At 37.1% G+C, this 17,325-nt stretch overlaps 1 protein-coding gene across 1 annotated transcript in view; it reads right to left on the bottom strand.

The window, feature by feature from the left end:
• The window catches only part of LOC132140861 (D(2)-like dopamine receptor), a 122,927-nt gene extending 112,083 nt beyond the window's left edge, over positions 1-10,844 (bottom strand). The window contains exon 1 of the mRNA XM_059549893.1: positions 10,549-10,844. The gene's annotated coding sequence lies outside the window, so the exon portion shown is untranslated. The remainder of the gene's footprint in view (positions 1-10,548) is intronic.
• Positions 10,845-17,325: the final 6,481 nt, after the last annotated feature.

The raw sequence follows: 17,325 nt of genomic DNA on the forward strand, positions 1-17,325 counted from the left end.
CGCTTTCACACACGCACACAATATAAAATACACGATAAAATACACAATGATGAATATAAAATTCAATACCTATATAAAACACTATTTATTTACACAATTAATACTGAAAGAACTGCTATTAACTGCACATTCACCATATAAAATAAAATTCACTGGAGTAAAAAGTTTGCATGGCCGCCATTTGTCAGGTTCTGTATTAGTGATATCTAGTAATCTGCACTGAGTCTACCCCAGATTCACTAGTCATAGTCTCAACGTATATGTTAAAGGGGTCAAATTATGCTATTTAAATTTTTACTTTCTCTTTGAAGTAGAGGGACTGTGCTGCAAATTAGGCCGATTTATAGGCAGGCGCACCTGTGGGCAGCTAAGCGTTGTTGCGAAACTCCTTCTGAGGCTGCGTGAGAGACGGAGCAGCTCATACTTTGCAGCAGAGGCTTGTTCACACACACAGCTTCAGCTAATGGCAAAAAAAAAATATGTCTTACCCTACTGGAATTGATGCCGAAAAGTTATCATATACATAAGTGCAACAAGTTATTCCATGTGAAAGTAAAAACACGTTCAATTCAGACGAAACTTCTGGGCTGATTAGAACATGCACATTAACTTTCCACTTGAAATGTGTATGTATGTCCGACACTATCCTCCACGATGTCATCTTTTATTTTTGTTATCACTATGGCCATTTGACTAATAGCATTGTATACATTTAGTTATTTGTGACGGCTCGTCACTATATCAAAACTGACCACCACAAATAGATTTTCCAAAAGGATTATATTTTGTTAAATAAAATGAGTGCTTCACGTTTCAAAATTAAAATGAAGTGTGGGTGTTTGCATATGAATGTATCTTTAAAAAGAACCGACTGTCTTCAGAAAATCTTTGATGTCATTTTAATTTTGTCTTTCCTGTAATGCCTTATAAAGTAGCATTTGTGAGCTGCGCTTATTTGATTACAGCCGTTACTGGGGAAACAGCTCTCACAGCGCCTCCTGCTGGCAGAGAATTAATTTGCAGTCTGTGGGAAACACTGGTGTCTGTCAATAAACGTAAACAAAATGCGTGCTTCAAAACTGTTTTGAGAAGGTGTTTAAGTTTTGAGTCATGTATTATTACTCTAAATTGGGTTAACACTACTATTACCATCTTGTACCCTGCAATAATAATATGCTCAAACTCACTTTTCTGAGATGAAGGAAAAAGAAAAAGAAAATCGGTCAAACACAGTGGCAAAAAAAAAAATCTGCATTATATATCGGCCATCTGCTGCCCTGATTTCTAAATATTGGCATCGGACAGTGAAAAACCTGTATCGGTCAACCTCTACTTTGGAGTGTATAAAGCTCTTGATGCATTCTCCGATCACAAGTGCAGACATGGTTTAATCCTCATTTATAATGGGTTTTATTGTTTTGAATGTTTTTGTCTTGTCGAGCCGGGATAATGTTCTTTTTAGAAATTTCATATGACCCCTTTAATAAAGTATGTGTCTTTTGTTTTGTAAAATATGAATACCAAATACCTATCAAATTCCACAGTTATTGATACTAATTTGGGTACCATATAAGAACTATTGTAAAACTATTTTATTTAGCTTTTAAAAATGATTTTTAAAAATATATATATAATAATTAAAACGTTAATTATTAATTAGCATATAGCCTTCAAATATCGTTAAATTATGTAAACATCCCATTAAAAAGATAAAAATGAAAGTAATAAAACAGCAAAGTCCATGCTCACTTACTAAATAAAAAATCAGCCTACAGTTGGTACAAGTGGTGTATAGAACCAAGTCCTCACCCTACATTTCTTCCTATTTTTTGATAATCCGTTACTCTCGGATATATGTCACAATACCCAAGAAAAGATTGCTGCTTCTGTTTCATCATGACTTTAAAGCTCACAAGTAAGGATTACAATTAATAACCATGCTAGTTATTTAAACAGCAGACAATTAGATTAGTATAATAGAATAATAATGGAATAATGGGACAATAATGATTACAAGCATTTAGCATCTTTATATGGAAACGAGCAGCGTAAAAATTCTGCTAGACATTCCCTTTTTGAGTTTTTCGGATAAAAGAAGACGATTTACACCCTAACAAAATGACTTCAATCTGCAGTACATTTCAGTTTTCTATAGAGCTAGAAATGAATGGGGGCTATAAGTACTACAAAATCAAAATCAGTAAGCAATTTTTTTAAACTTTGAGTATAAAAACATCCTTATAAATTGTGTATAGGACATTAGTGTAGAGTTTCTGAAAAACAACTGACAGCACTATTTTCCTCTGTATCTCCTTTGGTGTATTGAGTTGCCAGTCCATTCAATATTTAAGGCTCTTGACTGACAGTCTTTCCAATTAAAATGACAAGGCTTTGCAAAATTCACTGTTCAAATCAAGATACGCAGATAAATCTGCAGGTGCTAAACCTTGATGAAAGATCATGAGTGATGGGTTTTCCTGCATTTAGCTGATATACTTTGTATCTCAAACACTTAGATCTATACAAAATATTCTGTACACAGATACATGAATTCACTCCCAAAGGTCTGTGTACAAAAAATAAACAAACATATGGATTTCAAAAACAATACAATTAGAACAAGTGGGTTTTCATTATACATTTCAAGAAAAAGATAAAATATATTATATCCTTACTAGCAATATATGATGAGACACACTACAACAGAAATGCATATTGAAAATGGCTCCTTTCAGCATATTGATATTGAAATTTAACTTGAAAAACCACCTGCACCTCTGACATCAGATCATTCCTTTTGGCATCTGTGCAAGAGGTATGGCTGCATTCAAGCTGCTGGATGAATTCATAGACATATGTATCTTTCACTGTTAATGTTGAACAAGGAGCTGCACCTCAATCTACAATGAAGCACAATGACCTGTGTGAAAATGTGGAAATCTCTTAACATTTAACCGTCACCAGTCAGTTTCATTCGATGTAAGAGATGTCACCTCTGCTGCTGACCCTGCACGTCACGCTGAGACATAATGACTCTCTAGTTCTCTTCAATTGTTGAGATATTTGCCAGATACAACAAAGCAACCTCAACACAGAAGGTTAATTTAAATAGAATTTTCATTTAACAAGCTGTTGGAATAATGAGATTATAATAATGAGCATTGTGCCATGATATTAACATGCTGTACACCTATACAAGGGTTTTAATAATACTAAAAAAAAAAACACATATTTTGTCCAAAAAAAGAAAAAAAAGAAACTACACTATTAAAAGTATACAAAAAAAGTAGCATTGTTACATTAAAAGCTATTTATACCTGATTTAACGTATTAAAAATTGTTCTACTCATAAAACTGTATGTATATAGGTTGGCTCAGTGATTTTAAATAATATTTAAATTTCTACTTATTCTCTCTGTTAACAACCCTGCTAAGTCACATACCAAACTGCATTTATATAACGGTACAACTGACTTTCTAAACTTCATGTTGTCAGTTTATCTTAAAAAATAATTGAAGCTAGATAAACATGCACTGTAAGTGTTGAAAAGTACAAATCAGTAAGGAATTTTCTTCATCTCTTAGTTTAAAAAGTTCAGTATAAATACTGTGTATGAGTAGCAGAGTGCTTCTGAAAAAGAAGAGAAAAAAAAAGAATACACTGACCACACTGTTTTGCCGTATGTCCTAGCTGGATTACTAGCCAAGAAAATATAGTGCTTTGCCAGGTTCAATTCAGCAACCTAGACACGGAGGTTAAAATAAATTTATTTCCATTGAATTGGTTGTTGGAAGCATGATATTATGATAATGGTCATTGTGCAGTTATATTAGCAGGGCACAATCAACTTAAAACTCTATTTTTAGATTTTTCACACTAACATGAAAAGATCTTCAAATTATGCTCATGATAATGTAATTTTAAGGTACATGTAGTTTGTAGAGTGGGGTAAGATACATAAGTTGAGCCACATGGAAACATTTGCAGTTTATAGTGACACAAAAACTCTATTAAGAGCTTTTGTAAAAAGCAATTAACAAAAGTCATTATATTTAGACTAAATTGAAAATTAACTTTCAAGGTTTTGTGATTTAATTTTTATGCTTCATTCTACAATTACTACTTTGGCATTTCATGATGAAAAAATCAATTTATCCCAAAGGTCACAGTGTCTGCACCACCCTCAAGTAATCAAAGGTTTAATGTAATGAAGGAGGCATAATCTGAATTGAATAAACACACTAAGAGTAATGCTGTATTTGTTAGATAACATCAATGTGTGTCAAACCTACATTATTTCAGTATTCCAGTTCTGACCAGCAACCGTTGGGGAAACTGTAGATATATCTGCTTCTTGGAGAGCAGCAGAGGAGAAGCAATATAACAAGCCTCAGATGAGCTCATTAGAACTGTGTACCCATGCTGTATCCAAACAACCATGTCTTGAGCAGCCTCTGACTGTTTCCCATATAGCATGGTGTCTTCTAGCGTCAAGGGTCAACCAAGACCTCTCTTGCTACAAGAGTATTGGAAACAGCATGAAACAAATGATAATATGGGGCTTGAACACCCCTGACGACTTCCTGGCCAGTGTTTTAAGGTTTTTTTTTTTCATGGGTAAAGCAACTTGATCTATTTATAAAAACATACTTGGTTACTATCGTAACGGGTACTGCGTCTTCTAAGATGCTGTGGGGAAGCTCACTTTTCTATGAATACTGAAGCCTTTTCAATATCAGAGTGTAACTGCACGGCCATTGGTTCTTGCAGTGAATAAAAAAATGAACCAATGGCTCGACAGTGCATCTGCACAAGCCTATGGCGACAAAGCCTGCCAGAGCCCTCCAGAATGGGTGGGCCATCTGGCTATATAAGTGGGCACTTTGTCATAATATCCTCATGTTACTTCGACTGAAGCGACGGCTGAGTTGTGCAGCTAAATAACATGGCCAGCAATGCAGTACTCATTCCAATATCCCAGGAAACCGAGGTTACGTTAGTAAACGAGTACTTTCACTCTCGATACTTCACTCATACTGTGTCTGCTAAGACGCTATAGGGAACCAGTATAATCCCACTGTGCTATGCTAGAGGAACAACTAATACTTCCAACTTGCCTTGAGTATCAAATGGGGCCCAAAGGAACCAAGTATTTTGTAGGGAACGCAAATGCCTGAAGCAATGGTTTTGCCGTACTACCAGAGTAAGTCTGTTTAGGCAGAAAGGACCCGAGCCTGTAAAGTCGGAATATCCAGATTATAAAACCTGGTAAATGTGGACGGCGAGGCCCAGCCGGCCGCCACACAAATTTTTACAATGGACACACCACTAGACCAAGTCCAAGAAAAGGGAATGCCTCTTGTTGAGTGGGCTCCCGATTTACTTAAAATAAACGATCTAGATCTGCACTAGATTAAAGCATATTACAATGCTAATATTAATATTAAAAACACTTAAAGCATATTACAATGTTAGTTTGCGTCACACTCAGCATCTTGTGCTCTGCATAAATCTTGCACCCTACATTTAAATTCGGCTGCAATTTTTTATTATTTATTTATTATTTATTTATTTATTTATTTATTTATTTATTTATTTATTTATTTATTTTTTACATAAATTGTATGAAAGCATGTAAAGAAAGCTCCATTTAAAACCCCTGAAGCTAAAAAATAATGAAGTTTTTTTTTTTTTTTTTTTACATCATTGCACTTTGTTAATTATAATGAGAGAACCTAAGTTTATATGTGAGGATGTTTTATTAATCTGTCCCTTCTTTTCAGTTTCAATGATTTAGCTAAATCTTGACCAGGTTTAATTTATTATTTTCTTGTTTTAGTTAGGCCTAAATAATGGGAGTGAAATTATACAGTGCCTCACATTTTACAAAAAAAAAAGGAAAGGAATCATAAAACACAAAACAATTTCCTAATGGGCGTACAAATATATTTTTCCAAAGTAATTATCTGTCAAAATAAAGGACAGGTAACGAATAACAAAGAAATGCATGCTGTTTTGGTTTGGTTTGAGTGACAGGCCGCCTTGTACCACACACACATTGCCTTCGGTGCAGCAGTGAAGCACTCAAAGAAACCTTCCACTGCAGATCCAAACAGGCCAGAGGGGGAGACCGGGGAGTCGAGGAAGGGGTCCTTATCCTCATCCTAGATCCTCGAAAGCTGCAGGGTCCGGTCCAGACTCATCTATATTCTGGAGAAGTTAGGCCAGAAGGACCTGTAGGACAGACATAGAGTGGAGCGCCGAGGCTGATGGTCCCGCTAATGAGTAGGCTCGTCCAGCGAGCGCTGAAGTCATCCTACACGGCTTTGACGGATGGGCGGCCTTTGACTTCCAGCCAATGGCCGTGGGTGTGTAGAGATGCATGGCCACTGACTCATCCAGGGGATATCATACCCTGTTTCTTCAGCGCTGTCGACCGTTGTGAGGACGGATGAAGAGGAGTAATGGTGATCTCATCATGGACCTCTGGGTGAAGCTCATTCTCGAGGGGCTTGATGGTACCCCGGCAAGAACTATTCATCCAGGCGGCTGCAGATGGGCTCTTCCAGTGGAAACCAATCCAAACCCTGCTCCCCGCGAAATAGTTTGACATTAATTCCCGTTTGTCGGGTTTGGAATCACATGAGAGATAATCAATTATGATACAATTTTCATTTTTGTGTGAACTAACCCAATAAGGATTAAGGAGTAGTTACCCAAAATTCCCATTAAATATGAATCCTCAAAGATTAAGGAAATTATTTTTTTTTTCTTTAAATTTTCCACATTTGTTAAATCTCTTGAATCTCTCAACTCCATGAAATTAGTTCAAAGTCAAATTCAACCAGAAGTTAAGTACAGTTGCGTGATGAAAATCTTTCCTCTCTTCAGAGATACAACATAGCAGTTGTTATAAAATGTCAGAAATATGAAAGCCCCAGTGCATACAGTAAATGCATGGTTAAATACTGCAAGACATTTGCAATTTTTTAATTTTATAAAAATGCCTTTATACAAATGTACCATATTAACCTACCATCAAAAAGTTAATGCTGTAAAATAATAATAAATAAATATGAAATATTTTCAAACAGTGTAAAAGTGTGTTTTTTATTTTCTGTTATTTCATCTCACAGTGACTGTACCTGAATCATAAATAAATTAGTCAATATGACTTATACACAGCATTTCAAGTCATCTGAGGTCTTATTATAGCTTTTTGTGAGTAAACCCCTATTCACACCAAGAACAATAACTATAAAGATAACAATATTAGCATCCACACCAGCTGACGATATTGTCTGTTTATTCTCAGTGCACACTCAGCGTGCTTTAAATTCTCCAGCTCAAGACAGCAGGATGGATTCAGACTGGCTGTCAATGTTTTTATCATTCATCAGCTGGAACAAAATAGTTTTAGAAGTGATTCCAACAATATTGTTTCTCTGTGCCTTACTTGTTATAGCTGTGGTGTGTACTCTGCTTTTCTTTAATATTGAGAATGATTTTTAGAACTATATCTTTATCGTTATCTTTATAGATATCTTCCTTGGTGTGAACTGGCCTTAACAGCATGAAAATTCAGCAGTTATTCACTGAAAATCTGCACTGATGTCAAATGTCACTTATGTAAAAGACATTTGATTTTGCTTAAATGACATATATCACACTATTAAATACTTTTAATAGTTATCATTTTAATTGAAATAATAATCATACTTTATTTTGAATTCAAAATTTCCTCTGATGTAACTTGAGAGCTGTTTGTCCTAGACCTGACCTGCGGAGAAGTTTCTTCCAGAAATGTGCATAATAGTTTTGAGTTTAACATTGCCGTAAAATGTCTAATTCGAGTCTTGGGCCGGCAGGAATTGTGGGTGGGGGGAGTGCATGTACAGTGCTCTCTCCACCCTCAATACCACGACTTAGTTCCCTTGAGCAAGGCATCGAGCCCCCAGTGTCCGGGTGTGTGTTCACAGTGTGTGTGTGTGTGTTCACTGCTCTGTGTATGTGCACTTCGGATGGGTAAAATGCAGATCACGAATTCTGAGTATGGGTCACCATACTTGGCAAAATGTCACGTCACTAATCGACTCTCCAGCTGGGCCTGCACTTGCTGAAGCATGCACATTTTATGCACAATTTATTTAAGTTTGCCCATGGTAATAATGATCCATAACATTAGTCATGGTCTCTGTCCTGTCCTCTTGATTAAACAAAATCACATAGTAGACAGCAAGGTAAACATAAAGTTAGAAATGTCATGAAAGATTTTGTCTGAGTCAAAAATTACTTATTAAAATGGGGTTTCCCATGAGTTAGATGTCATAATCAGAGGTTTAAAGGTATCTTGCATTACACTGTGATCCTTGTTCATTTTAGTCCTTAATTTGCAACCTACTGTGAACTGTACAGCTATAACCAAAATCACAGCAGTGGCATTTCCAGGGCACCAATTTTCTGAGATGTCTTGTGTTTAGCATTTCTAATGTCTATTCCACCATCTGCTACCAAATATATTTAGATCATAATGTGCTATGTTAAAATCTGCCTTTTTTCCACAATAGTCTGTCTGAGTTTACTACTTCCAAAGAAAGAACATAAAATGAGAGATTTTATTGGCTTGCCTTCAAGGTTGTATTTTCAGTCTGTACACTAAACTCAATACTAAATGTTGCTGTCAGAGCCGAGCCCAGCATCTGGCATGGAGATACACAACATGGTCATCAGCCTCTGATATCTGTTGCCATGTCTTTAATCCTAGCTGAATCTTGCATCAATGCCAGGAATATTTTTAATCAGTATAACTAATTGTCAGATGAATGTGGTTCATTACCTGCATTTCTTGTTCTCAGTGGTTTAAAATTGTCTTGTTTAAAGCTGTTGTAAAACACTACCCCCTGTTCTACAAGCCCCTAAGACAGGCTCTGTTAAATAACGAAAGGGCAGTCTGTGGTGTCTGCCTCTTCCGCCATGGAAATGTCAAGAAAATGCTCTCAGAGCCACACTTCTCCACGCAGGAAGCCCCAGGGGAGACAGTCTCCCATAGATATTTTCGTTTACTTTCATTTTTCCACATAAAAGCACAGTATTTCTCATGTGCTTTATGCATGCTTTGAATTCTTCAATGCAAGGCTGTTCTAATCGAGAGATCAGTTTTTGTAGCAGAGGCAAACAATTGCATTCATCATATTTTCTTCCTCATGTCAAACCAAGTCAGTTTCACACATTCCTCGCTTGCTAAAATGAATATTACAGAAAATCGGCAGGTTCTAGAATATTATTATGATCTGTACACAGAACAGCACATATAAACATATGAACACCATCCCTCCTGACTGGATGGATGTAAATTATTTAGCACAGATTTTTCTGGGCAGCCAATGGACTCACTTTGCCAACTGTCTAAGATTAGGCGACTTACTGTAGATTAGTAGATTAGTAAAAGAAGGACATCAAGACACATTGATTGTCTGTCCGTGTACTCTAGTAAAGGGCCCAAAATGTAAAAAAACAAACAAACAAAAAACAAGAAAAATTATGCTCCAGTTGCGTGTTAGTTGCTAATATATAGAGATAATTAACAAGTGATTATGTAATTGAATAAATCAACATACAGCAAACAGACTTGAATGTGTTTTTCCCTCTGGAAAAGCTCTTGGAATAATGTCTGGGTTCATATAAACTGCTCTTTACCTCTCTGTTTATTGAACAATGTTTAATCTATGCTCTTCTCACACATCCATTAACTCAATCCTACTATGTGCTTAATACATGATAAAAAAAAACAACAAAAAAAAAAACAGTTAAATATTTTTTTTGTGAAACATTAGATCAAAGGACATTAAATCGAACTTTACTGTAAAATAAAATATTTTTTTCGATTTTTTTTTAAGTATAGCGAATTAATTTTATAATTTAGGCTACTATAAAAACCAATACCATATTCAAAAAGGTAATACATGTTTTATTCTAATGCATTCAGCAAAAATAGGAGTAGTCATAATCTATAGTGAAACACAAAATTATTCTGATAATATTTTATTACATGCTGCTTATATTTATGCTTGTTTTATTTCACGTTGTGGTGTTTAAATTACATTTTATTTTCTGAAGTTTAGTTGGTCTTCATTACATTATTTTAATGCTGTTATTACTGTTCTTTCTGTGTATTTTAAAATACAAACATATTTTTGTAGTTCGTGTAGGTTTAAATATGAACATTATATGTTATATATGGTTTTGACCTTTAAAATATACAGGCACCAAATGGCAAACAATAATACCTTAATTTCTGGAAGCTGTTTTCCCCCGTAGATTTGACATGAAATCGCTCAGTCTAGCCTACTTCAGTTGCACTAATCAGAAAACGCATTTTTATGTATTCCAACCAAAAGTTAAGCTGTACTAACTTATTTTTGTACATACAGAAGCAATGGCAAGCACCTGCCTAAAAAGGCAATTAATCTCTCTCATCGTTTTATTCAAGCAGAGCTTGTTTTAGAGGAAAAACAACTGAATACATTTGTTTAAAACATGCACCTCACCTTCAAGCCATAGGATATTAGGAATAAGCTCTGTTCTCCTGTCCGTTTATATCCACAACTTCTTGATGTTTAGCATCTTTTCCCCGCACAGTCTCAAACTGTCCATACTCGTTTCTGCCAGAGCGTTTAGTGTTCACGATGCTAAAGAATATCACTTGACTGAATCGTGAATCGTGAAACGTGAGCGTATCTCTTGTATTGGCAAAGAATACTAGATTACTGGTCTTACTTCTAACTTTAAAAGCCAGTTAGTGCGTGCTGTCAACAGAAGAGCGCGAATACCGGGAGCATCGATTCTCTTATCCAGCAGTAACTGTGAGCGCGTGGCAGGTAGGAGGCGGAGTTGACTGATCTCAACAAGGGAAAATGCCCAGAGGATCCAATGACAGACGAACACAAAGTTCAATACAACCCGGTTCCGGAAATAAAAAAATAAATCTTTCAAATGTACAGTGTCCCTTCAACATTTTAAGATAGGCTACACATAAAATTAAATGCATGAATGTCATTAGGTAAAATCAAACTAAGTGACAGTACAAACACACTTATCCACATACACTCTCTGAAATAATAAAGCTACCATTTATGCAAAGCACACACACACACACACGTTTCTTTTTGTTAAAAGTGGGGACATCCCATAGGTGTAATGGTTTTTATACTGTATAAACTGTATATTCTATGGCCCTACACCAACCCTACACCTAACCCACAGGAAACTTTTTGAATTTTTACTTTCTCAGAAAAAAAAAAACTCATTCTGTATACGGTAATTTATAAGTGTATAAGCGTTATAACCCTTACCCCTTTTTGGACTTAAGTTATATATCAGAGTAGAGATGGCAAGGCTTGATATTAACTTAGGTAAAAGAAAGACTAGTTTGCTCTGGTTTACTCAGAAATACTTTGCTTATAATGTATTCACCAACCCAAAATCTCAAACGTTTGTATTATACAAAAACAAAACAAAACAATAAACAAGGTAGAAAACAGGAAAACATCAGTTACATCAGACATCAAACAAGAAAATTAAGTGTTTGGGAATCTTGACTGGAAAAATGAATTACAAAACTTAGCTGATGGTGAAGCCGACAAAGCTTGATAACGGATGAAATGTCCTTGCAAAAGTCCACATGTTTAAGTAGATAGTCCCAATGTTGCAACTAGGAAAAGTGTCCTCCTGTCTTCCACAAGTGCAATCCAAACCCTCTAGTGCTCACGTTAAACGTCCAGGCATCATAATTCAAGCATCCAACCATAAAGCAGAACGTTAGCTGAAGCAAGTACTTTCACCCATGTAAGAAAGCACAGGAATAAAAAGGTCCATCTAAATAGACGACACATTCACAATTAGCATGAATAGACCAACGCTCAACACACTCCATATCATAGCTATACATTAAATAAATGTACACTCTGTTTTTGGTAATATTGAGAAAAAAACACTACTTACTGATTGACCAAAAAGGAAACACATTCCTCAATCATAGGACCTTAAAAAGTCAAATGGAATAGCTCAAGGAAGCCATTGCTTCCTCTATCAACCTGCTTGTCTACTTCTTCAGGTATAGTACCTGGCTAAATACTCATCTATGAAGATGATTAGCGCCCCCTAATGGTGTGGAAAAATATAACCACTAAGGTAACAGAGTTAAAGCTGTTACATACCCCTCCGCTCAGAGGAAAATTTGTCATAACCATGGCAAATTTTAAGATTCTGTACATGATAGGTGTCACATTTATCAGGATCTGAGATAAAAACAACTGCATAGTTTACAGGTCCCAACTTTTTCTTAACCCTTGCCGGACCTTTCCACTTGGCAGATAATTTAGCCATTACACCTTCCTCAGCTCCAGATAGGGGATGAGCCCGTACCCAGACCATATCTCCTTCCTGGAAATGAGTTGGCTTGTGACGCTGGTCATAGTATTTCTTCTGTTTTGCCTGAGCTCATTCCACGTTACACTTGACAATGTTAAGAAGTTCACTTTGTTTGTCAAGTGTGGAATAGGCAGGGTGACTAGGATCTAGGATCACGCTCCATTGGGCCTTTAAGTCTTCTTCCTAGTGCTATTTCCGCAGGAGTGAATCCAGTGCTTTCATGAAAGGCAGTATTGAGGGCAAACCTGAATTCAGGAATCCATCTGTCCCATAATTTGTGATGGTCACCAACATATGAGGCAATCATTGTCTTCAGATTTCTGTTAACCCGCTCAGTAAGGTTAGTCTGGGGATGGTAAGCAGTTGTTAGTTTTTGAACAACGCCCCACTGTTTACACACAAAACTGAGAAGTTGAGAAGTAAACTGTGTGCCCCGATCAGACACTAGGTATGCTGGTGTGCCCCATCGAGTAAAAATCTCGATGGGGCACACAGTTTACTTCTGAGTTTTGAGCTTACCAAGATGACCACTAAGTGTATTATCATGTGCATACTGGATAAAAGCCCGACGATGTATTGGTGGAATGATGAGTTGAAGCTTCTGCCTGTTTTGTCCATCAGGAATACTTCTGAAAAGAAATCCATTTTCAATTATATGATGTACTCTAGAAGTATCAGGAGATTGGGACTGGTCACAAATGGCAGAAACTATGTCTTGTATGTCTTGATCATTATTTTGGGCAACAGCAATCTGAGTTAGATCGACTGGCATGCTGGCAGATGGAGGTACTTGATTAAGGGCAACGAGATTTGGTGAGCTGTCGACGTTTGAGATTCTGGAAAGTACATCTGGTACTATATTACACTGACCCTTCCTGTACTTAACAACAAAGTGGATCCCTTGGAGCCGAATGGTCCACCTGATCAGACATGATGGCTTGGGATGGTTAAAGGCCCTCGTCAAAGCTGCATGATCAGTTATAATTTCAAATAGGCTTCCCTCTAAATAGGGTCGCCACTTTTCAACAGCCCACACAACTGCCAAACACTCTTTTTCTGACACTGAATAGGCTTTTTCTGCCCCCCTCAATAACCGTGAGGCATAGGCAATGACACGCTCAGTTCCCTCTACCTCCTGGGTAAGTACAGCTCCTAAACCTACTTCACTCGCATCCGTCTGGACTCAAAAAGGTTTCTCGAGATCAGGTGCTGCCAGAATGGGGGCTCGGGTTAAATCCATCTTGAGCAGATCCACCGATTGCTGACACTGCTCTGACCAAATCCAGGTTGTATTTTTTTGTTTTAATGCATGAAGGGGTGCTGCTTTTTCTGAGAAGTTGGGAATGAATCTATGATACCAACCGGCTAATCCTAAGAATCTTTGTACTTCTTTCAGGGATTGAGGCGTGGGAAATGATCGAATAGCTGAAACTTTGTCCGGATCAGTTCTTATTCCGTCTCCTGAAACTAGGTGACCAAGAAACTTAAGAGATTTCTGAATAAAATTGCATTTTTTCATATTGAGGGTGAGACCAGCTTTGGATAGGCAATGGAATACCTGCTGGATGTGCTTGAAGTGCTCTTGTTCGTCTTTGGAGTAGATAACCACATCGTCAATGTATATCATACAGCATTTCCCCTTCAGATCTCTAAGCACATGCTCCATTAATCTTTGGAAAGATGCTGCCGCATTTTTGAGGCCGAAAGGTAAACGTTGGAACTCATAGAACCCTGATGAAGTCACAAAGGCTGTTTTATGAATGCTGTCATGATCCATGTCTAGTTGCCAATACCCACTTTTCAGATCAAGGGTACTGAACACGGAGGCCCCCATGCATAGACTCCAGAATGTCTTGAATCTGAGGCATTGGGTACGCATCCAACGGTGTCTTGGCATTAAGACCCCGATAGTCCACACAAAAACGTGTCCCACTGTCTTTCTTTGGTACCACAACTACCGGTGAAGCCCAAGACGAGGTAGATGGACGTACGATATGTTTATCTAACATCTCTTTTACCGGTTCATCAATGAAAGCTTGCTTCTCCTTTGACACTCGATAAGCTCTTTTCCTTACAGGCACCTCATCAGTGGTAAGGATTCGATGCTTAACCAATGTTGTATGACCGATGTCATGAGTACAAACTGTGGGCTAACCCAACATCAGACCTTCCAATTGAATCTGCCCCTGTATGCTAGTGTCTGCTTGGGCAGTCAGACTATGGATAGCCTGAAGATCCTCTTCATTGCGTGATGGTAAAGACAGGGCAAGGTAGAAATGGACAGTATGGGTCGTCAGAAGAGTATCCTGCCAGATAAAGGGATGGGTAACCACCACGTCTCTGTCTGTGGGTAAGGTATACTGAACAAGCTGGAAATCTATCACCATTCCTGACTTTAACAAAAAGTCCATTCCCAATATAACAGGTACTGCCAAGTCAGAATCGTTCATTATGTAGAATTCAACCTCTACTGGAACATCATGCAATTTTGTTATCCAGAGTACTTTCCCGACGGCAGCTTGATGATGGCCATTGGCCAGAAGAAAAGTTTGCCCTCCGCTTGATAACAAAACTTCCTCCTGACACAACTGCTTCCAAAGGGACATTTGCATTAAAGACAAAGTACTTCCAGTATCAACAAGTGCAGCTATCCGTTTACCTTGAATGTTAAGCGGGATGGTGAGATTTCTGGGATTAGGTTGCCAATCCTCTTTAATGTTTTGCACCACTCTAGTATAGGATGGAGAGTTTCTTTTGTGACTCCTGACCCACGACATTCTTCTTCCGCTGCTCATCAGCGTTCATCATGTTCCAGTACTTCTTTGACTCACCAATGTCTCTTTCAACTTGCATTCCAACCCGAACCAGTTCGTGGACTGACTGCAGGTTCCCTCTTAAAAGACTGGCAAGCCGAGGGTTGCAATTCAATTCAATTCAATTCAAGTTTATTTGTATAGCGCTTTTAACAATACAAATCGTTACAAAGCAACTTTACAGAAAATTATGTTTCTACAATATTTAGTAGTAGCTAGTAGTTTGTGCACGTTTGACAGGATTTTAGAAAAAATAAAAAATAATAATAATAATACAAGACGTAGTCAGCTAGACGATGAACTATCAATATTATTAATTAATAGTTATCATATGATGCAGTCACAGATGTAGCAATAATTATTTAGTTCTGTTGTTGATTCAAGGTTAGGATCATCTGGGGTCCTCTGAGGGTCAGCATCATCTCTTCTCAGGTGTTCTGGATCCAGACTGGAGCTTGTGTGAATCCTAGTTACCACGGGATGTAAATCCCGTGGCAAAACATAGAAACAAAATAGAGACATCATTAACATAGCTGATGTTCCAACAAGTAAAATTAGTTTAACACAAGCTAAAGAATAAAAATAAACATTTGATCAGATGCAATTCACAATTTAAAAGATACATTTTTCATATGCTTGGCGAAAGAGATGTGTTTTTAATCTAGATTTAAACAGAGAGAGTGTGTCTGAACCCCGAACATTATCAGGAAGGCTATTCCAGAGTTTTGGAGCCAAATGTGAGAAAGCTCTACCTCCTTTAGTGGACTTTGCTATCCTAGGAACTACCAAAAGTCCAGCGTGGAAATATGCTTTTTAAAAGACAAATTGCTGTCTAATATAACACCCAGATTTCTGACTGTAGAGGAAGTAACAGTACATCCGTCTAGTTGCAGATTGTAATCTACAAGATTCTGTGTAGTGTTTTTTGGTCCAATAATTAATATCTCGGTCTTATCCGAATTTAATTGGAGAAAATTATTTGTCATCCAATCTTTTACATTGTTAACACACTCTGTTAGCTTAGATAATTGGGAAGTTTCATCTGGTCTCGTTGAGATATATAGCTGAGTATCATCAGCATAACAGTGGAAGGTAATTCTGTATTTTCTAATAATATTACCAAGGGGCAACATGTATATTGAAAATAGAAGGGGACCTAGGACGGATCCTTGTGGCACTCCATATTTTACTGATGATAAATGAGATGACACCCCATTTAAGTAAACAAAATGGTAGCGATCGGACAGGTAGGATCTAAACCATCTTAGAGCCTGCCCTTGAATACCTGTATAGTTTTGTAATCGATCTATGAGTATGTCATGATCTATGGTGTCGAACGCAGCACTAAGATCAAGTAAGAATAGAAATGAGATGCAGCCTTGATCTGACGCAAGGAGCAGGTCATTTGTAATTTTAACAAGTGCAGTTTCTGTGCTATGGTGGGGCCTAAAACCCGACTGAAATTCTTCATACAGATCATTTTTATGCAGGAAGGTGCTCAATTGAGCAGACACAACTTTTTCTAAAATTTTAGACATAAATGGAAGATTTGAAATAGGCCTATAATTTGCCAGTACACTAGGATCTAGTTTTGGTTTCTTAATAAGAGGCTTGATAACCGCCAGCTTGAATGGTTTTGGGACGTGACCTAAAGATAACGACGAGTTAATGATATTGAGAAGCGGTTCTTCGGCTACAGGTAACAGCTCTTTTAGTAATTTAGTGGGTACAGGATCTAATAAACATGTTGTTGGTTTAGATACAGTGATAAGTTTATTTAGCTCTTCCTGTCCTATAGTTGTAAAGCACTGCAGTTTATCTTTGGGTGCGATGGATGAAACTGAAGTGTTAGATGCTGTAGAATCTACATTCGCTATTGTATTTCTAATGTTATCTATTTTATCAGTGAAGAAATTCATAAAGTCATTACTATTTAACGTTGGTGGAATATTTGAATCAGGTGGCGTCTGGTAATTTGTTAACTTAGCCACTGTGCTAAATAAAAACCTTGGATTGTTTTGGTTATTTTCTATGAGTTTGTGGATATGCTCTGTTATGTTATAACAGATGTTATGTTATGTG

This window comes from Carassius carassius, chromosome 5 (genome assembly GCF_963082965.1).
Source record: "Carassius carassius chromosome 5, fCarCar2.1, whole genome shotgun sequence".
Taxonomy (NCBI): domain Eukaryota; kingdom Metazoa; phylum Chordata; class Actinopteri; order Cypriniformes; family Cyprinidae; genus Carassius; species Carassius carassius.